Source organism: Globicephala melas, chromosome 13 (assembly GCF_963455315.2).
Source record: "Globicephala melas chromosome 13, mGloMel1.2, whole genome shotgun sequence".
Taxonomy (NCBI): Eukaryota; Metazoa; Chordata; class Mammalia; order Artiodactyla; family Delphinidae; genus Globicephala; species Globicephala melas.
This window is the reverse complement of record NC_083326.1, coordinates 48,241,613-48,256,853: the sequence shown is the minus strand read 5'-3', so window position 1 is coordinate 48,256,853 and position 15,241 is coordinate 48,241,613.

Genomic DNA, 15,241 nt, shown 5'->3' with positions numbered 1-15,241 from the left:
AGCTTGGATTTTAGAATCAGCCAAGGTTCAAGTTCTGGCTGTTCTATTCCATTTTGAGTGTCCGGGGGCAAGTTGATGCTCTTTTGCAATTATAGCCGAGCCTGTAAGACAGTGATTCATACATCGTGAGGTTACTATGAGGATTAAAGAAAAGAACAAGTGTTCAGCATCAAGGACAGAAACTGGCCTACTGATTGACACTTGGGTAGAGGTCAGACGCAGCCCCCTGGAGACCCGTCTCAGTCATGGTCCACCACCGATGATCTGGAGACCACGACTGCCTTTTTCGCTCTGGCTGTCTCTCCTTCCCCTCTCCCCTTCCCTCTCCTTTTTCGCTCTGGCTGTCTCTCCTTCCCCTCTCCCCTTCCTTCCTTTCCTCCCCGATGATTCCTTGAACTCTTGCTGGGTTCAAAACACTTTCTTTCCTTATTTTTCACTGTCACCAACACAGGGTACAAAGGGCATTGCTGGTGGCACATAATACGAGAAAAGCAGGTGGGAAGCGCGCGCCAAGCCCCATAAAGAGCCGTTCAGAACAACAGCCCTCCCGCCCCGTCCCTCCAAAATTTGTTGTAAACTTGTTCCACCACAGTCATTAGAGACACAAAGGAAGTGTTGATAAGCTCCATGATTCATTCAAGGACCAAGGTTAATTTTTATTTATTCCCAGGTCATCACAAACAGAGGCAGATGGTGGTGGCATTTCCTTCTTGCCGGGAGCTCAGATATTATCTGGATAGCTTTCAGCAGCCTTTTGTGTCCATTCCCTCTCGGCGTGGGCAGCTTTCCTGGATAGGGCCCCAGCCACCCAAACTGCAGACGGATTTGATTTAATTCTGATGACTTGTGGTAAGTAATTGAGGTCACTTGGGCCCGGCTGGAGGGGAGCCAGCATCGCCAAGGAGAAAGGTTGACATCGTTTACCCTTTAGCGGCTCGTCCTTCGGAGGATTTATTTTTGGTGACCCATTTAAGCGGTAGCTTACTAAACTGTTGCAAAGTCACTTTTTCTCAGTTATACTAGTATCAGGTGACGCTGGGATGGTTTAAAAAATATATACTTCAATTAAAAAATTAAAACAAAAACCAGCCAAGCAAAAAAACAGCACCCTGTGGGATGTACTTACACAGCCCTATAGGAATCATCGTAAGGAACCGGACCCATGGTTTATCCAATCAGGTTTCCGCTACACGCAGGAGTAGAATACGTAGCCCCTCCTCTCAGAGCTCACCTTCTGGGTGGAGAGGGCGATCACATTCTAGTCCTGAAAAGAAACTGAGGCCGTGAGACAGTGTGTGGCTAGTGCATTTGTGGGTGGTTAGTGAATGCCAATCAACTACCCATCCCGCTCTTTTAGGTTCTTAGAAAACTGAGAACAGCACAGGGAGGCAGATGAAGAGCAAAATAGCATCGGCTTAGCTTCTAGAGGATAGTCTGTCCCTCGGCGACTACTTTACAAACTCAGAAGTTTTCGATATTCTGTCTAAATCCATGTCAGTTTCTTCTTTAAGAAAACAACTTCCTGCCACTATTATATTGTTTCCTCATGAAATCCATCAAGAATTCTCTTTCTGACTCTTACTGGCATCACCTTTGCCATCATCTCCGTAGCCAGGAACCAAACCTGACTTCATCTGGCCTAAATTTGTCTTAAAGTATCAAAAACTTAAAGGCAGAAAATATGATTCTGAATGTCCATGCCCTGACCGTTCCTATCAGCTTGGCATCACCAATCTTTCCTCTGTCTCCTTGGTATATTGTGAGGATGAAGTCGTTTGTGCAAAAATGCCTTGTGCAATGCTGGCACCCAGTGCGTGTTAATAAATGATCGATGAGGTTCTTTTCTTTTAAATGTAAAATTTCTAGAACACATTCTGTCACCTCCCTGATCCTATTTCCATTATCACACACATAAAAAGATATGTTCTGCCACCAGCACATCTAATGGCTAGCTGATATTAACAGGAATAACCATTGGAATCTGCATGATAAGAGTTGTTATGAAGCTTAAGTGATTTGCATATGTAAAGGACTTAGAAAAATGCCTGGCAAGCAGGAAGTTCATGTAAGTATATATAAGTGTTAGGCGCTAAGATTATTATTATTAGCAGTAGTAGTAGTTGTCATGATTGTTACTGTAGTATTTTATATCAGAAGCTCCTCTCTATTGCTCACCACCCTGCAGAGCAGAGGGCTAGATTTCTGAGATGATTCAGGAAAGGAGAAGGTGGTCGTATTGGGTGGAATGCATCCTGCCATCTACAAGATAGGAGCCCACCTCTGGTTTCTCTATCACCCTCATGTTGTCTAAGACGTCTTTCTGGCGACATACCCACCTACAGATCCACTGCATTAGGTCCGTGTTCACAAGCATATCTTTTCCTACATCTGTTTACCACTTCAGTCAGTGTTCAGATGCCGCCTTTATATAAGTAGGGAGATGAAGACTGGGTCTGAGGGGCGAGGATTTTATCTTGGGATATTGAGTATTTATTTCAAGGGACCCTTACATGATTGCATTGACTAACTTTGCTAGACTGGGCTCAATCTAATTATTACTTTCCCACCACTACTCAGCAGATGGGCACTCATGAAAACGAACAGATCAGTAGGGAAATGGCGATGGTACATAGCCCCTGTACACCCACATGTAATGTGAGTGACGTGACCCTGCTACACGGTGTGTGAGCTGTCACACTTTGGCCATTTAACATTAGCCATGAGAAAGAACTTTGGCTCATGTCTGCCGAGTGGTGACGTCTTACTAACTTTATTAATAAGCATATTTGGTAATGCTTCGGGGTTCCAGGCATGGAGCATATGGAGAACAAAGAAGTTAAATTAAGATCCAGAGACTGAGGTGGCTAGTACGCAGCTGTGTGTTCCAATGTCAATCAGTGAAAACGTTGTCAGCTATTGTCACACTTTTGGATCTACTGAGTCTGCTTTACTTTCCCTGCCTCTCCCCTGGTCGCCATCCCCTGAGGCAAGTGGGTACATTTTCCAGGACCCAGATCAGTCACGACTGTGGGCAGGTCTGCCCAAGCTTGGGTGGTGGTTTAGTATTGAATCATTTTCCTGTTATCTGTTGATTTGGGACAAGGGCCCCAGTTTTGCTCACTGGAGCCATGAGTCTCTCTTGATATACGTTGACTGCTCCCCTGTTTCTCCCAGAGTCCAGTCCCCTGTGTCCTGTTATGCCCCACTCTGGTTTGCATGTGATGTCCAGAACTTTGATCCACCTGAGTTTGTGCTCTGAGAACGCCCCAAAGCCGCTGGCCTGCTGGTCTACCTCTTCACACTCCATGTGGTCAGTCTGTGTCCCTCTGTGGCCTTGCCAAGGACTGATGTATGTCACTGATCTGAACTGAGACAAGGAATCGCCAGGTCCTTGGACAGGGAACCCAGGCAGATTGACCTTTTGTCAGCTCCAGCTGGGTCCACCCTGCCCGGAGGGTGGGTGGCACATTTACTCTTGAACAGTTTTCCCAGCTCCCAGTCTGTGCCAGTGCTGTGATGGGTGCTGGCAACACAAGAGGGACAGGACGGCTGTTAGTCCCTCTTCTCTGTGGGGTTTCGGTCCAGCTCACAGATCAGGGGTGGGTGCCTGAGCCCCTACCCACACTTTATCCTCACACTGTTTTGATGACTATGAAAATATGACAAGAATTGTATTCTATGGACAGAAACATTTATTTTGAGAATTCCAACAAAATGACAGAAGTTCACCTTTATTCGTGCTCAGGCTGTTTGCTCTGTCTAGGCTTGACAACCCAGAGGACTCTTAACTGATTTTCCCACTGCGTCTCCCCGCTGAAGCCGTCATGTAACTCGTGTGTACAGATGGACGCGCCACCCCCTGGACTCTCACAGCATCTTTCTGACGCCCCAGAAGAGCACTTCCTCACGTGGATGGTCACTGTATGTGGGTCTTTGCCTCCTGAGCCTACAGTGGGCTCATTGGATGGAAGATGGCCTCTTACTCAGCTCTGCAATGCTAGTATCTCCTGTGGCACTTGACAGAAAAATTGATAGTAAAGAAAATTAACAGTTGGTCGTCAAACTCTCAGTTGCTCCTAGGCTAAAGGAACACTCTGCAGACGAATAGGGACACAATTTTATTGGGCACCAACTAGTGGCAGACATTGGGCTGTGTCCAGTTAATCTTCATGGCAGCTTAAGCGACAAGGGACCATTTCCCCTACTTCAGAAATAAAGCACCTGAAGCCCAGAGACCTTGTTCCATGTCCAAAATCACACCGCAGGACAGGAACTTAGGACTTCATCATCTTGCCTCCTGGGACCCATTACCTTATAAAATGACCCCCCACTTAGCTTCCCTCGGAGCTCTCATGGCCCCGAACCTCCAAGATTTCCTACACTGGCTTTCCCAATGGGGGAAAATCCACTCAGGTGTAACTAGGAAGAGAACGACCAAGTGTATTAAAAAGGGGGTCCCATTACATCTACACACCTATAGATAACTGAAGCATACGGTTGCTTAAACCGAATTATTCCCTTTGGCTATTATACTCGTTACGTCCTGGCACTTAGAGTTCACCTGCTTCAATTTCACCAGAACGTGTGAGTTGCACATTCCATATCTGACTTAGCAGGAGCGCACCCTGAATCCGTGTTTTCTCACCTGATGGTAGTTGTAGGGCCGTCAAGAGGTCTTATTTGGTCTTATGGATGACTATCTTTCTCAGTGGAATGCCGAAGAGGATGCTAATTAATGTTTATAGGTATTCTGTATTTAGGGGCATAACTCTAAGTTGGGTCTTTTTTTTTTTTTAATAAATTTATTTATTTATTTTTTGCTGTGTTGGGTCTTCGCTTCTGTGCGAGGGCTTTCTCTAGTTGTGGCAAGCGGGGGCCACCCTTCATTGAGGTGCACGGGCCTCTCACTATCACGGCCTCTCTTGTTACGGAGCACGGGCTCCAGATGCGCAGGCTCAGTAGTCGTGGCTCACGGGTCCAGTTGCTCCGCCGGCATGTGGGATCCTCCCAGACCAGGGCTCGAACCCGCGTCCCCTGCATTGGCAGGCAGATTCTCTACCCCTGCGCCACCAGGGAAGCCCTCTAAGTTGGGTCTTTAGCTAACGCATAAATCCGTATCACATAAATATACCCTTTCTCTTCCTTTTTTTCTCACATATATGCCTCGACTTTGAATCATGCCTCCGCTTAGCTATGAGACCTTGGGCGGGCTGCCGTACCTTTCTGAGTCCCAATCCTTTGTGAAATGGGATACCACGTTTTCTGGAGTTGTGTGGATTTAGGGAGACGGATGAACTTCCCAGGCATCTGGCTGAGGACACGTCAGGAGCTTGGTGTCCACTGGAAGCTGAGCAGCTGTCGCATCGGCCACTCCTCTGTCACCCAACTCACTCTCGGTGAATCTCTTCTTCTCAGGGGCGCTTTCACAGGAGTGCTGCTTGGCGTGGGTCATCCAGGCACCAGCCACTCCCGTGTTCTCTGCCTCCTGACCAGGTGTCTGTTTCCACCTTGCAGGGCAGAGACGGCAGTCTGAGCTCTCCAGGAAGAGCCCACTCCCCCAGAAGCATTAGTGGGCCATGTGCTTTCACTGAGGATTTAGCACCAAAGGGAGCAGAGGAGGTTTGCCTGGCCCGATCTTCAAAGAACCAGTCCAAACCAAACAAAACCTAGAAATATGCCTCAGACGCTTCTGATCTCTATAGTCTTCACTTGGCGACCACACAGCTGGGGTTGTCGCCTTTTCTGGTCCTTTCTTCTCCAATGCAGAGCCCAGTCTTGCTGGTTCCTCTTCAAGAACAATGCAAATTCCTTTTCTTGTCTTATCTCCAGAAATTTGATTATCATCCTTTGTTACACGTTAGACACTTGGACCTTCACCCTTTGATAAGTAGCTTATCAGAAGATTTCTTGCTTTAAAATGCAGCGTTCTCTGGTACACTGAAATTTCCCCAGGTGATTCCCTATGGAGATTGAAAAGTGGGGCTGACCTTCGTGTCTTTGGTATCGAGTGGACCAGAGAGGCAGCCAGTGTTGAAGTAGAACCCTGGAGCCAGAGGTGGTGGCAGTGCTGGCATGAGAACACAAGGCCCACTTTTTACCATTTCTTTCTGCCCCTGGATTCTCTGAGTGCAGAAAAGGGGAAGGGAAAGATGGGGGAGGAGGTCAGATTTGAACTTCCATTGGGTGCGGACTAGTCAAAGTTACCTTCTCTCCATCTCGAGAGGCAAGAGGTCAAATTGGATGTGACAGCAGCATAGTACCTGGGCCATAGTAGGTGCTCAATAAAAGTGTCTCCATTTTCCCCCAGTCATGATAAACATTGCCTTCCCTCTCCACAAACCTGATCAAAGATTAACCAAGACAATGAGAAGCCCAGGGCTGACCTGTGGTCAAGCTCATTCTCCAGGGCCATCGAAGCCTTGCCATCCCGTGGTCAAAAAAACCTCCTTGAAATGAGATCGACATATACAGAAAGCCTTGGGTACACTTTGTTTTCACAAAATAACACTCACCCTCTTGTTTCTTTGCGCTAAATGACATGATGATTCTCAAAGGAATCCTTACAATTCTCTCTGGTAAGTTTGAATGCCTCCTGTAATTGAGTTAAACAGCTTTTGGGTATCACGGAGAAATCTGTTACTCACGGAAGTAAAATGGATCCCCATACTTGAAGCTGGGGGCCTCGTAAGGTCCATCCGAGGCTCCTTGTGACCACATGACTTTCTCTTTCCCCAGACTGCCATGAAGGGGCAGTCATTACATGAGCTCTCACACCATTTGCTGCTGCTCTGTTTACTGTTCCTTTATTTATATAACTAGAGATTCAACATCCTAACATGTTTTGCAAGCTGTCATGACATGAGTAGCTAGTAATCTGCTCTATTTTGCTTGCTAACATATTTTTGACACATTTTAGCTTTTGATTATAAGATTGCCTCTTTGCCTGCTACCATCTGTCTCGACTCAGTGGAACTCTGGCATTTACAAAAACAGTGGGGTGTAGTATTTCTTATCTACTTGAACTCTACCAGAAACATGCTATTTTCAGTCTTAACCAATATGTCATGCTTTCACACACGAAGTCTGAAATGTTTGATATCTTGTGAGATCTGCCAGGGATAAGGAACATATCTTCATATCCAGTTTGGCTGAGATGAGAAATGCCTTACTGAGGAGAGAGGAGCAAGTTCCAGCTTCTAAACAGAGGTGGCTTTTTATCTGGTCTGCATCCTCTTGACCGTGCTTATCCCTTTATCAGCATGATTAAGATCTTCTGTGGAAATGCATCTTCTTTTGGACTTTGTGAGCTCCCAGTGGCCAACATTCTTGAGGCATATCTTTCAGCATGAAATAGTTATCCACCAACATTTGGCAACAAGGCACCTTCTACATGGTGTCCCTTTTTCATTCCTATCTTTACTCATTAGGGAAAGTTATCCCAGGTTGGACCCAAAGGATTAGCTTGGTTCCCGTCTCTGCTGACAACACAGAGGAATGTGACACTGTATTCAAAAAACATGTTGGAGGAAAGGCCAAAAATATATATATATATATATATATATGCACAAGCCTAACATGCATCTATTCAACACCAAGATTAAATGAATTTATTATGCTCCTGGATCACACCCCATAGGCCAAGAAGCTGTCAGCTGTTGGCATTTTCTTTTCTCTCCATGTTCTAAGTGTAAATATATTTGTCTAGGGAATATAGCGTACGCCTGGTTCAGTATATGCCCATTTCATCAGAAGGAAAGATCTGATTATCTGTAATCACAGTCAACATCTTTGTTGCTTTAAGAAAGGAGTGAGCTGAAGCCTGGATTTACATATGGATCTGGTACCTTTTCAGATTCAGGTTTTTTTTCTTTTTTTATCATTAATTATATTCACCGTACTGTCTAAAGCCAAGTTTTAAAAAAAATATTTAGTACAGTTTTTAAAGGTACTTTCCATTTACAGTTATTACAAAATATTGGCTCTATTGGAGTTTGGTGCTAAACACATCAACTGAAATCATTACCGTCGAAGAGATCAAAGAAGGAGGCATTTTGGACATGCAACTCCAATGTGTTGTGGCTATAAACTGAGTCCATGCTGACCCGGGTCCTTGATGCCCTTCTTTACCAGGTTAATGAGGACAGTGGCAACTGTGGAACTGAGGAAAAACGGCTGAGATTGAGTCTCTGGGTAATTTTAATTGTGAGTTTCTGGGGAGCAGGGATCTTGTCTTACCCCCTCATCCTTTGTTGAACTAAGAGGGACTGAGGACTATAGTCAAGCTCTTAATTCATCAACATGTGCTTAATTGAACTTCCAGGGTGACATCACTGCGGGTGGATTTAAAAAAAATACAGAGAGCAGATTCCCCATGCTTGAAAGATTTACAGTCCAGCTAGGAAGCCATGAATTGCTAAGCTAGGCTATAAGGGCAATGGGAATTTAGAGAAAGGAGATAATGGTGCAGATTAGCCTGGGATTTATGGAAGAGGGGCTTGGTCTGTGACCAGAAAACTGACCAGGATTGAGGTAAGTGGAGGGAAAGAAGGAAGAGCGTGTGAACAGTAGGAATAAACAGACAATAGACGTGAAAAATGAAGTAAAGGGATGGACTAGATGTGCAAAGGAGGATGACTTGGATTCACTGACAGAAACAGGTTGAAGCTGAATGGGTAGTTGGGCAAGATTAAAACATTCTTGAAAGTCTAAGGAATATTCATCTTTTTCTGGAAGATAATAAGACCATTACTTCAGGTTCTCATAAGCAGGAGACAAGGTAAAAGTGGTGTTTGTTTTTTAGAAACACTATAAAGGAGGGAATCAGATGGATAAGAGGTACCATGGAGAAAAAGCAGTGATTCTAGAATCAACATAAAAGGAGCCTGGATTAAATAAAGATAATAATACTTAAAGCAATAACTTTCCTGTATAGGGCATCTAATATATTTCAGGTGTTTTTAGTCACTGACAGCAACACCAGCAAACACCCTACAACAACTTGTAAGTATACTTACCCTCAAATTAAAGAAGGAAAAAGAAATTTCGGAAAAGCCAAGTAAGTTGGTCTAGGCTACATAGCTAGTAAGTGGCAGAAAAGGGCTCAAGTGCCATTTAAACCACACTCTTCCTCACTGCCTTACTCTGGGAGTCACTGGTATTTGCTGAGTGAGGAAATGATGTGAAATAATTGTTTTATAAAGATGAACATGGTGGCTATATACAAGAGGGATTAGAGAGAGGAGAGACCAGAGGTGGTAGATGAAAAGGACCTCCCTAGGGTCCTGTCATTGGAAATAGAAAGGAAAGAATAAACATAAGAAATACTGCCAAGCAAGAACATGGGGCCTGGTGACTGATGGTGTAAATTATTGAAAGGCAGAGGAGAGTGAGGACGGGGGGAAAACCCTTCTCGTTGGGTGGTGAGAAGGCCACTGTGACCTTCGGAACACATTTTCAGTAAATGGATATTGATGGAAGCCAGCCTGCAGGTGAGGAAGCAGCGAGTCAGTGGTCAGGAAGTGGAGGATGTGGGAGCAGACCACAGAGCTGAGAAATTTGGAAGAAAATAAATAAAACAGCCTTGGGAGGAGGTTTCGGAGTCAGGAAAAATGATTTTTTTTTTTTTTTTTTTGAAGAGGGGAAAACCAGTGCACATTTGAAGACAGAGAACAGTATGAAGATAGGTGGGAAAATAAACTAAAGGAGCTAGAGGAAGAGGGGCCTCTGTACATGGAAGGGGTCAAAGGAGGTGGGAGGGGGTGGGTTAGAATTGTCGAGCTGCCCAAGAGAACTTTCTGTGATTAGGAGAGTGTTCTGTATCTGTGCTGTTCTATACGGTAGCCCCTAGCCCCATAAGGCAGCTGAACACTTGAAACGTTCCTAGTGAGAATGAGAAATGGAATTTTAAACTTTGCTTAATTTAACTTCATTTCAATCTCAGTAGCCACATATTGAGGCAGCTACTGGCTACCATACTGGACAGCACACTCCCTTAGAGAAACAAAGGTTCTGTCTCCTGGACAAGGAAAGCAAACTCTCCCTCTGATTCAGTAAAAGACAGCAGAGAGGGCTTCCCTGGTGGCGCAGTGGTTGAGAGTCCGCCTGCCAATGCAGAGGACACGAGTTCGTGCCCCAGTCTGGGAGGATCCCACATGCCACGAAGCGGCTGGGCCCGTGAGCCATGCTGCTGAGCCTGCGTGTCCAGAGCCTGTGCTCCGCAACGGGAGAGGCCACAACAGTGAGAGGCCCGCGTACCGCAAAAACTAAAAAAATTTAAAAAAGACAGAGAGCAAGACAAACCAGGTATGTTTCACATGCAGCGGAGGAAAAGTGAGTTTGTCCCTGCCACGTGACCTTGATTTTCATTGGTTATAGCTTGGTGATAGCCACATTGTTAGAGCATTAGATGAGGAGAACCCACCTGAGTGATAAGGGATTTGAAATTCACAACCCCGTGTAGATGTTAAGGTCTGAGCTTGACAGATGAATTGAAGGATTGCCAAATCTCATGTGGCACCACCGATACTCATCCTCTGTCTGCAGTGCTCGATCAAGATGCTCCTTGTTCACGTGAAAGGGAGATGGAGACGGCGCCGGTAGGTTCCTTGGGACGAGGACCACTTTGGGAATAGGTTCTCCTGGTGTCTGAGTGATGACAAAGCCCTCCTCTGATTTCTTAGTCCCCATCCTGCTTCCACATCTCATGGGCACTTTGGATTTGGATATTTTAAAATTTGGATATTTAAAAATCACCTCCAAAAGGAGGTGATTCCCCTCAGAATGACTTCACTTTGGACATAGTAAAAGTTTTCTCAAAGAATTTCCCACCCAGAGAAGGGAGTATGTGTCCTGCCCTGGATTCTGCAGGTAAACGAAGAGGGAGCCCCCGATGGGCGCCCACTGCTTCCCTGAGACAGCTTCACCCATCATCGTTTCACCGGCGCGCCATCCCCTGGATCATGGCGTGTGTTGTTTGGGCTGTTTTTCATAGCCTCCGCAGCTGGGAATTCAAGATGCTATACTTAGGCAGAAGTCCATGAAGGAATTAATTGATATGAGCCAGAAGTTGATTGCCATTTAAGTACTCAGCCTCCACCATTGCCAAGTTTCCCTCTTTGCAGAAAGAACTGAGCTTGCCTGCAAACTGGCTCCTTCAGGATGCGAGCACAAGATGGAATTCAACCTTTAATATGCTGCATCACCTGCTTGGAAATAAAGGGGCTCTGTGCCTTTCCCCCAGTTGACAGCTGACTTCATTACAAAGGAATCTGGCGGAGACGGGGCTCCTCCCTGGCCCCGTGAGGTGCTCACCCGGGAACGCAGTGCCAACCAGACCTGAGCCTTGGGATTCTGCCAGAAACCCACGCCGGGTCATTTTACCCTAAATCATTCCTCTTTCTCGAACTCTGGGCGTTTGCAGTACCTTTGGTAGTGCTCCCTCGAGACAAGGGAGACAGTAAGAGGCTCCGGCCTGCTGAAGCTGAGTGGAGAAGCGTTTGCAGGTATTCTCTAATGGATCTGGAGTTTCAAACGTCCTTTCTCAAGGGTTCTGCAGTGTTGCACCCCGACAGGCACAAAGCGGGGCTGCCGTGCTCTGTAGAGTGGAACTTGAGGGTTCATCGGAATCCTTTTCCAAGTTCTGGAACAGACCCAGCACTGCTCCAAGGAGCCTAACTCAGCCTGGGGGGACCCCTGGGGGCCGCCTCTGGGGTCTTTACCTTCCATTTGGACTGGAACACTGGTTAAGTTTATCAACCTTCAAAGCAGAATGTCAACCCTCTCACCCATTTACATGATTTCCAAAGCATATTTAACCTAGCCTCCATTTGCCACAGAGAATGTAGCATATCTGACTTGCAACGGAGAATACTGACTTTCTGCTATTTTTTATCCTTCATCATTAAAAAAAAAAAAATTCCATCTGACATCTAAATATCCAGGAACAAGGGCAGGCTTATATAGAACACATCCATTTGGTGCATTGCTGTTCTACCTGAAGCAATAGAAATGTGAAGGCCACAAAGCAACATCAAAACTACATATGATGCTCACATATACAAATCGTATAATAATTTTACTTTATTTTACTTTATTTTTTTTTTTGCGGTACGCAGGCCTCTCACCGTTGTGGCCTCTCCCGTTGCAGAGCACAGGCTCCGGATGCGCAGGCTCAGCGGCCATGGCTCACGAGCCCAGCCGCTCCGCGGCATGTGGGATCTTCCCAGACCGGGGCATGAACCCGTGTCCCCTGCATCAGCAGGCGGACTCCCAACCACTGCGCCACCAGGGAAGCCCCGTATAATAATATTAAACAAACATTTTAAATAGTCTGGAATGAAAATAATTGGGAAAAAATAATACTTGATGCTGAAGGTCAAACCTGGCAATCCAAGAGTAGGGCCTGGCCCGAAAGTCTGTCTCATATGGCCTGCACAGTGGGGGTCAGCAGAGCTTGAATAACAAATGGAGTAGGCTGCCAACATTCAGAAATTGGCACATGGCACGTAACCACCCGGATTGCTGGCTTCTCCTGAGACACTGGGTGACCTGGCCTTGGCAGGTGATGGGTGATTTGCTCGCTGGGTGGCCAGAGTTCCCATGGGGCCAGATTTCTCACTCATAAAGCTTGTGATCCTGAATCAGGGGTAAGGGTGCCACGTGGGGTTCTGGGTCATTTTCCCCCTTTCCCCTTCTTCTGAAGCTTGCCATAGGTTATGTTACTTTAGAGTTAAAATAAGCATTACACGCCCAGTTGTTAAAAAGTAATGTTGAGGAAAGAGAGTTTGAGGCCCCTACTTCTCTACTCCTTGGATGTTATTTTCAAATTTCTAGTCTTGAGCCCAGTATACTTATGTGTGAATGGAGCCTGGCCTGGTGGGTCTCAGGTGTGGCTGCACTAGGATCACCGGGGGCATGTTTGCATTCTAGACCAATTAAGTCAGCCTCTCTGGGGGTGGGATTCAGGCAATAGAGTTTTTTAGGGGAGTTCCCTGGCAGTCCAGTGTTTAGGACTCGGCGCTTTCACTGCTGGGGCTCAGGGGTTCAATTCCTGGTCGGGGAACTAAGATCCCACAAGCCACACAGTGAGGCCAAAATACACACACACACACACACACACACACACACACACACACACACACACACACACACACACACACACACACACACACACACACACACACACACACACACACACACACACACACACACACACACACACACACACACGAATCTTGCAGGCAATAGAGTTTTAAAGTTTTCCAGATAATTCTAATGTAAAAAGGTCCTTGAACAATCATAGAGAATTTTACATGAGAGCAGTTTCTCAAAATTGGCACTGTTGACATTTGGGACCTGATAATTCTTTGTTCTGGGGACCTGTCCTGTGGACTATAGGATGTTTAGCAGCATCTCTGGCCTCTACCCGTAGGTGCAGCCACACTCCTCCAGAGGACAGCCACTGCATGAGATCATAAAGTTAGGGTCAGGAACAGTGGCCGTTGTATTGGCCACCTGACTGCATATAAAGTCACTGAGAAATCTCTTTTGGAATTGAGTGATAGGGAAAAAGATCTCTCGTGAGCAAGTGGTATAATCCTTCCTTTCTGTTGTTGTTTTCCCCTTTACTACCAGGAAGCTCAAAGCCAGTGCGAAAATGCGTTCAAAACCAAAATTAAAGCAGAAAACAGGCCAACTGCTTTACTGTATTTTCTCTTCTCTGCACGATGCTGCTCCCTATTAACGTTTTGTTAATCTTTATTTAAGTTGCCTTATATTCTTAGGGAGTGAAGCAGGAAATAAATATAAACAAGGTAATAAGCAGAAGGAGGGAATGACTGTTCCACACACCGTTCCGTATTTATGATCCAAAGAATGGTTGGTTATAAAGAAGGGCCTGCTGAATCTGAACGATCTCATAGTCACTGGAGGATCGGGCAGGCATATGGAGCAATAAGAGTCAACCTCTTTGGCCTCCAGCTTTACCTGGGAAGAGGCTGAAACATGCTTGTATTGAAGGAGCCCAGTGGCCAGCCACGTGACAGCCTCGAGAATGATAGGCACCAGCCTCCAGTGCTTCCTAGGAATTCCAACCCTTGCTGTTTACCGGGAGCCTGGGAAGTCTCTCAGAGGTGATGCTGTGAAAGGCAGCTTAGGCTCCATCCCTGGATAATACCATCACCTGCTTCCTTTTCATGAATGAAGAGCAGCTTCCTTTTAGTAAAATAGAACCCACTCATTAATAACCTGAGGTTTTAAAGCTTTTTAAAAAATCATCGTGTGGCTATTTCATTTTAAATGCAAAATCCTTGAATAGGCCAGAGATCTTAATTTTTTTAAACATAGCTGAGTATTTTAATTATGAATGTACTTGCATATTCTTAGCATACTTCATTATTTATGTAGCTGGTGAAAAGCTTTTTAATTAAATAGCATGCTGGCAATCCATTGTGAAATGTATAGTTGTAGGTTTTCCTAGGATTAAAAAACTAAACACACACACGATACACTCTGGCAAGCAAACGTACATTAATTACCAGGAGGTACCTGTTTCTGAATGGTCCTAAAATTTGACCAAACTTTCTTTTATTGGTATCAAAATAAGTAATATAATTTGCCAGCACTCTGCATGGCTTTTCACATTCAATGCACTCAACTAATTTGGAAATGGGGTAGAACAGTGGGTCTCAAAGTGTGGCCCTCCAAAGTGTGGAACGTGAGCCCCAGCTGGGAATGTCCTAGAACTGCAAACATTTGAGCCCCACCAGGTCTACTGCCCCAGCAATTCCGGGTGTCAGGTCCAGTACCCTGTGATGTAACAAGGCCTCCAGGTGATCCTGACGCAGGCTAGGGTTTGAGCACCATGGGGTGAGGCTTACACCTTGCGTGGCTGGTATCTGGGTTTCATTCATGGTTCCCCTGGTGACAGGTGGTCACAATGAAGTGAATCGGTCCATGCTTTAGCTTCTCCATCAGAAAAAGTGCTGTGAAGACTCTCGCTTGTTTAAAGAGCTGCTTGAGGTCCTCAGAGTTTCAAAGAGGGTGAAAGAGTCCCAGTGGGTGAAGGATTTTAAGCAGGATGTGGATCAAAGTTGCCCACTAATATCAGGTCTATAGTTACTGATTTTGGCTAAACATGTATATTAGGACTCAACGTACACATGGCTATTCTCTCCCCACCCCCCAAAAAAAAGCCTCTGAAATTCGAGTGCCTATTCATTCACCATTTTGTGGCAAGCCATGG